Below are 7,626 nucleotides of genomic sequence, written 5' to 3'. Positions count from 1 at the left end.
CTCCCCTCTTCCTCGAGACGGGTCGCCACACCCCAAAAACAACAACAACAACAACCAATAAACACCCACCCCCCCCTCCCCCAAAGGCAATCCGTGGCCACTTTAAGAGATCTCAGGTCGCAGTCTCTTTCGGTTGCGCTCAGTCGCCGAGGTAACGAGACTCGGGGAGTGCATTTTTAGGGCCGTTCCAACATCCGAGTGGTCGGGAGGGGGTGTTTGCGTGTGGACGCCTTTGGGCGGGGATGAGTTCGGGCACAAAACGTGGACTTTTCATGGCAGGGCGAGGCGAAGACGCGATGTTTTAATGAGAGGATGTGATTTATTTTCGTGTGTTGTGTTAAGTGCGTCCGCGCTTGGTGGCGTTGTCTTTGTGTCACGCGCGCGTTGCTAATCGACACCCCCGGCGAGACGAGTTGGTACGGTCCGGAATAGGTTAGTTACAATGAGTGTTGCTAAATCATATCCTAAACGCATGTTTAAGTATGTGGAACGCGTTATTGTTCTAATCGTCCCGCTTAATTGCTTGGATACGGGTGCGCTGTGCTATGTACGAATGTTGAACTTCTTTCGCACCGTACGTAGTCGACCGTGCTCATGGGAGTTGCGGGGAAAGAACAACAAACTTAACGCTAACAGCAAGTTAAATTTCGATTTAAAGCTTTCGTGACTGCAGGGATTCATCTTCTTGGTTCTTTCGGTAAAGTCACGTAGAATGGAAATAATAAAATAATAAAAATACAATATAATAAAATTATTCTCACGACGTTTCGGCCACAACGCAAGCAGCCGTCCTCAGGTCTGTCGGGGAGACAGCAAACAGCAGTTCTTGAAATAAATTAGGGTTAGAGCGGTGGGGCAGTGGTGAGCGCACTGCGCTAATTTCGCACGGTCCACTCGAGTTGTGTTGCTGACAGCGGCTAACATCAGCGGCGAGTGACAGCTGAACTGGTCATGGACCTCTCTCGTACCGCCAGAATTCCACCTTTAACAACCCGCGCTGATTATCGTGGTTGAGAGGAGGTGAATTCATCCTCACGGTCCTGCAAGGCGTCATCCAGCAGTGGACAACTGTCGTTCTCAAACGCTTTCTCATCGCCAGGGCACTTTTAAGGCAACGCTTTGATTCCCCCGGTGGCGTCTTCAAGGAAATATCTGAACCGATCTTTGTTGTTGTTGTTGTTGCCTAAAAACCGAAACGGCGTGGGGAGGCTCTTCATCCAGCAGTGGATTGGCAAAGGCGATGCAATTGTGCATCTACACCATTGGAACTTCATTTGCCAGTAAAAATATGATAATTGTTTTGTTACCCTTTTATATGGCAACAAAACTGACACCTTTTTTTACAAGGAGTCATGTTTGCATAGACTACAATACCTGCAATCATAATGCAAACAAAAAACATAACTCTGATAATGTGCACTATCCTTGAAGTTGATTGGTCCACATCCGAGACAGCTTTCCTTAGAGCTCGAAAGCTGTCTCGGGTGTGGACCAATCAAATTCAAGGACAGTGCACATTATCAGAGTTATGTTTTTTGTTTGCATTATGACTGCAGGTATTGTGGTCTATGCAAACATGACTCCTTGTAAAAAAAGGTGTCAGTTTTGTTGCCAGATAGAAGGGTAAAAAAACAATTATCAATTGTGCATCTGTGAAGGATCCTCGTAACGGGGCAAGAGCGCCCTCTGCAGTCCGTCGTGGGTGAGTAAGAAGGAATTACTCTTTGGTTCTTTCGGTAAAGTCACGTATAAAGATAAAATAATAAATTAAATAATAGCATACGACGTTTCCATTGCAACACAAGCAATCATTAGGTATAAATGAAATAGCAACAAAAATCTAACCAGGAAACTATAGACAGACATATAAGCAGACAGATATCACGAAAGCTCCAAATTAAGATTGAGTAAGAAGGAAGAATAATTTTTCGATTTAAAGCTTTCGTGACTGCAGGGATTCATCTTCTTGGTTCTTTCGGTAAAGTCACGTAGAAGGGAAATAATAAAATAATAAAAATGTAATAATTCTCACGACGTTTCGGCCACAACGCAAGCAGCCGTCCTCAGGTGAAGAACAGGTCTGTCGGAAAGACAGCGTCTGGTGGTGTTTCATTCAGACGCTGTCTTTCCGACAGACCTGTTCTTCACCTAAGGACGGCTGCTTGCGTTGTGGCCGAAACGTCGTGAGAATTATTAAATTTGTATTATTTTATTATTTCCCTTCTACGTGACTTTACCGAAAGAACCAAGAAGAAGGAGGAAGAAGCGCCCGGGCTCAGCGCACCGCGCTGCGAATACTGAGTTGGCCACCTGAGTTGGATTCCCACCCACGGCTACCATCGGCGTGGCAAAGTGACATCTGCGCTGGTTTTGAGCAGCCCCCCGCCAACCCCCTTGCCCATGGCAATTTCGCACCGACCGGCGTGGTGAAGTATGGTCAAGCCAACGCACATGGCAAAAACACGGCGTGGGGGGAGGCCTTGTGTCAACCCACGCGGTTTACGCCGTATTCTTCTTGTACAGGGAAAATTGAGTGTTGAGGTCTGTACGGCGTACAGCCGTTTCAATACGGGCAAAGAATTTGTCTATTTGTGTTTCTCCCTTGTGATGGGGATTTTGTAGAATGAACGTTGAGATGTATAAGGGCACGGGGTGACCAATACGTTCTGAATTGTTCTGTAATAAGGTAGAGCACTGATGAGGAGTTGACAGGTATGCCTTCGTCCAGCAGCGGATTGACCAAGGGACTGCACGTACTACTCTGTGTTTCATTGTCACGACAGGCGGAACACCCAACGCGTAATACAACGATTCACGCGTGGCGGTACTGTATCCATTACCCATGCGCCATAAATTGCCGTCTGGCATTGAGTCAATACCCTAATTGCATTTGTGCGTAAATAAATAAATAAGCCACGCTGGCTTCCACTGTGATTATAAATTTAATAAAAACTCCCTTGATTGAAATGCAACGCCGCATGGCGCTGGCTGTGTACGGCACGGATTCGCAAGTCGCGTGCGACGTTTCGCGTGAAACAAAAACGGTGACAATCCAATTTCTTTGCTCGACGTGAGGTCTCGACTCATCTACAGTCTACACCAGGAGAGAGACAGAGAGGTGGGGGGGGGTGTTTACACCAAGGCCGTAATTATAATATATTTTGGGGGACACACCCCCCCCACAATATTCAAATATGCTCAAAATGCCCCCCCCCCCCCCCAATATATTGCTATTAAAAAAATTGCTATGCTATGTAAATAAAAACAATTTGTTCTTAGGTGTTTTCGGTAAAGTCACGTAGGTAAAACATCAAAATTAATAAACAGTGTGTCGCTTGCGCACAATAGCTTCCACGCCGTCGCCCACCCCCTTTTTTGGCCCTTCTCTCCCGATACTTTCCATTCATTGGCTACCACATTCTGATGAGCCCCTCCCCCTCTCCTCCCCCCTCAACTCGCTTTTAAGGGATTACATCTTGAATCATTGCCTCACTTGATGCAGCTGATCTGGCTGTGACTGTCCCACCTGATGACGGAGACTTGTGTTGCCTCCGAAACGTCGTGATCTTTATTTTTATTTTATTATTTTATTAATTTTGATGTTTTACCTACGTGACTTTGCCGAAAACACCTAAGAATATGATTCCTTGCAGTCACGAAAGCTTCAAGTCTAGAAAAAAAAAACAATTTGCTCAACCTTGGCCACAATATCTGGACTTGTGTTAATATAAATCAATGCATAGATTTCTGTTTATATGATTGTGGTTATGGTTGTACTTTATTAATCTCTAATCTCTGCCATTACATACAATGAAACAAGAAATGGTAAAAAAAAGTTAAAACAGAGCAAGGTAATATAATACACTATTCGAAATTATTGTAAAAAAAAATCCATCCCATGTGTTGGTGAATTTTTAAATATTTTAGGCAGGAAATGAGTTTTAAAAGTTAGATCTTTTTCTGCGTTTGGACACCCAGACACCCTGGCAGATTTGGTCCCCCCCAATGTTGACTCCATGGCTACGGCCTTGGTTTACACAGCGATGTCACTCACATATAAAGAGAAGAACACGTGTATTTATTGAGATAATTGTGGCGTTGCACCGAGAACCACGACCGTTGATGATGATCGCGTGAGATTCGGTTTCAAAACGGCTCTCTCTCCGATGTGTTCGAGTTGTCACCCCGTGCTGTTGTTCGACGTGACGCTGGAGAATCTCCCGGCACGTGCAGCGAAACGTCGGACAACCCTGACGAACACGCAAAACACGTGTCGGTGAGAAACAAAAAATCCATGTAATGTTACAACATCCTTCGGCCACATCCCTCGGATTGCGCGCCCGACCTCCGGAAGTTAAGCCAGGTTGAGACTGGAGAGTGGCTGGTTCGGTGAGCATCATGTCTAATAATTACAGGCGTGGGCAGCAGAGGGCAGTGAAGCGAAACACTTTATACTTGTAGGAACTTCCTGGTTACACCAGCCCACAGGGGATTATTGTGTCCGTCGTGCAGGGAGGGGCTGGGTGGGGAGGGAGGGGCTGGGTGGGGAGGGTGGGGAGGGGCTGGGTGGGGAGGGTGGGGCTGGGTGGGGAGGGGCTGGTCACCTCGTGGTGCCCTTATAAAACTCAACGTTTAACCTACTCACGCCGGCTTGTGCCCGCCCTCACAGTCGGGCATATTTTCGGAATACACCCTGGCCATTGACCGAGCAACCCAACGTTCCTACCAGCTCCCTCCGCAGGAATGTGTTATACAGGACTATGACTACAATGTCTGTGCTGGCAATAGGGCTGAACTATGGTCAAAGCAGACAGCCAATCCGCTTGCACAAAACGTCTCACGAAAAACGCGTCTTTTTAATTGCCCTTTTATGTTTACAGGATAGGCGGCGAATTTTCCCACACGCACTGCGATAATGAATTTGCGTTTGCTGCATGACCGTCAACCCGATATGTGTATGACATTTGTAAGTGAGCCAATATAGTCTTTTCTCTGTAGCGAAATTAAGTGGCAAATCATGCCGAATTTAATGGGGGTTTTTTGTGTGCAATCATCAGTGACTTGTCTACACCAGAATTTAACACGCCGGCTTTCGCGAACAATATTAGCATAATAGAGGTTTTTGAGTTAGATCGCGTAAATATAAATGTGTCGTTAAACCCGCCACCACCCGACACAGCCGTTTAGTAAGATTTGTTTACGTAAACAAAACATGCCAATTCGCTATTAGTTCAGCACATCGGTGTGTTTGGAGAGTAAACCTAGAACATTTACAATTCGAAATACATTAACACCCCCCCCCCGCCCCCCAAATCTGGTCTTCGCACCTGATTTTCTCGGAAGTGATATCACATTTATGCCTCTATTTAAGACCGAAACAAGAGGATTTCTCCACAACTCTGGCAGTCACCTGATGATGCTGGTTGTAATTACCGGAAACAACACACCGGACTCGAATTTATTATGGTGCGCGTTTACTTACCAACACACCGGTGTGCTGAACTAGTAACGAGTTGGCACGTTTTGTTTACGTGACAAACCTTACTAATTGGCTGTGCCGGGTGGTGGCGGGTTGAACGACACATTTCCATCCAATCGGCGAGCTCCAAAGTGGTCTGACCAGACCTCGGCCAATCAGCGCCGTCCATTCATGAGCGTTGGGGCATTGTTTACATTCGATGTTGTCGGAACGAATTAGGTCTTTAGCGTTTATTTCCTACACTCGCTTAACGAACAAATCACTTAACGACCGGTTTCGTGGAACCAATTGCCCTCGTTAAGAGGGGTACGGTACCTACTGTATTTGTGCGTTTGTACCATTGCCAACGCAGCGTCACCGAGTAATGTGCTTAACGTTTAGACGTTAAGCGAGTTAAAGGTTCATTTAAAAAAAAGGACATTCCAGTAAAGAGACGTTGGACGGGGTGGGGACTCCGCGTGGCACGCATTCCTAACCTTTGCTCCAAACAGGTTGATGGTGTTTCGTGTTTTTTTTTTCTCTTAAAAGCAGAGGTATCGAGACAATGTCTACCTTGCACCATCAGGGGGCAGAATCTCACCGTTGTGTTTTTTTTTACTTAACTCTTTGCCAACTCATTGAAAGCATTTTGGCTTCGTTCTGCCGTCCGTAACCAGGAAGGGCAAACACTATGCACCTCGTAAAGACGATCTAGTAGTATACGGTCGAGTTGAACGTGTGGACAGAGAGGAGTTGCCCAACACTCGGAGACACACTCCAAAGCAAAGACAAGACTTGTGCACATGCAAATATACGAGCGCGTTTTGTCCTGACAGATACCCGTCGGCTTCCAATACTGCTAATTAAAAAGACATACATTTCACGTTGGGAAAGCGTTACGTAATCTATGCGTATGCACGATTTTCTACCGAAGCTGATGGGGGTTTTTCTTTGTTGTAACGTTGAACACATCATTGTCCACCCTGCTGGAAAAGTGGACCTTTAAAACCAAGTCGCATAATTCTCACTGGTTCGGTTATTGTATGCCAATGTAAAAAAGAACACGAATTACAGATTTGGAAATTATGCGCATTTCAATTGAAACCAGTTCGGCGCAGTGCAGCAAAATGTCTATTTGTTAGTCTGGCCATACCCTGCTGATGAAACTCAGAGAAATGAAAACTGGCCAAAGGGTTTGTCTGCTTAAACACGTGACGTTGATCAACATTGGTCTATTTCATTTATTTTCATGGCAAACCATACCCTTATATTAATACCACAGTATACATTTCATATTACAGCCCTTCGTCAATCCACTGCTGGATAAAGGTCTCCCGATACCGTGTCAGTCATGGAGATCGTTTGACCATACTTCACCACGTTGGCCAACGTGGGTTCATAAAGTGGTGGTCGGGGCAAGTCCGGTTTTCAGATATCACTCACTACTGATGTTAGCTTGGGCGGAGAATCAGCCTCAGGTCGCCAGATTACCAGTGCAGTGCAATGACCTCTGCACGCCCCTGTTTGTAACCATCCACAGTTATGATGACAATGATCATAATTATTATCTGTATATTGTCTTTACTCATCACAGGCTCACAGAGGCGTAATTTTAACCCAGACCACCTCCCTCCCCCTCCCAAAATCCAAACCACACACATCCACGGGTCCTCTCCAAGTTGCATCAGGAGGGCACCGCTCTGTAACGCCGAGTGAACGAACGCAGCAGCACTCAGCGAGTGAATGAGCGAATGAATGGGCACCTTCATCTGAAGCAGATTGCATTAGGTCCATGTACAACATCCCTTTTGTGAGCCACGGCCAGCACATAAACATTACTGCAACGATGCACGCAGGGACGACAGACACCATGTTTTGCCTGCAATGCCATGTGCCTCCCCGGAGTGCACGCGTCTCTTGCACACGATGCTCCTCGCGTCCAGGCTCGCCAGCGCATCATTATGCATTCTTGCAAAGAGCATCGTGGGTTGTGCATAAATACATTTACGAACGTCTGTATCTTTCCGCACGAAACAAAACGTAATTTTTGTGCAGTGCATCAGCCGATGACGGCCTTCTGGACCGACGATTTATAAAAGCGTGGCTTTTTTTTATCAGGCAAGGTTTAGAGCGGGTTTGACCTTCTGGTCTTTTCAGTAAAGTCAGGC

Source organism: Lethenteron reissneri, chromosome 24 (assembly GCF_015708825.2).
Source record: "Lethenteron reissneri isolate LAM-NWPU_2019-01 chromosome 24, ASM1570882v1, whole genome shotgun sequence".
NCBI classification, from domain to species: domain Eukaryota; kingdom Metazoa; phylum Chordata; class Hyperoartia; order Petromyzontiformes; family Petromyzontidae; genus Lethenteron; species Lethenteron reissneri.
This window is presented reverse-complemented; position numbering follows the sequence as displayed.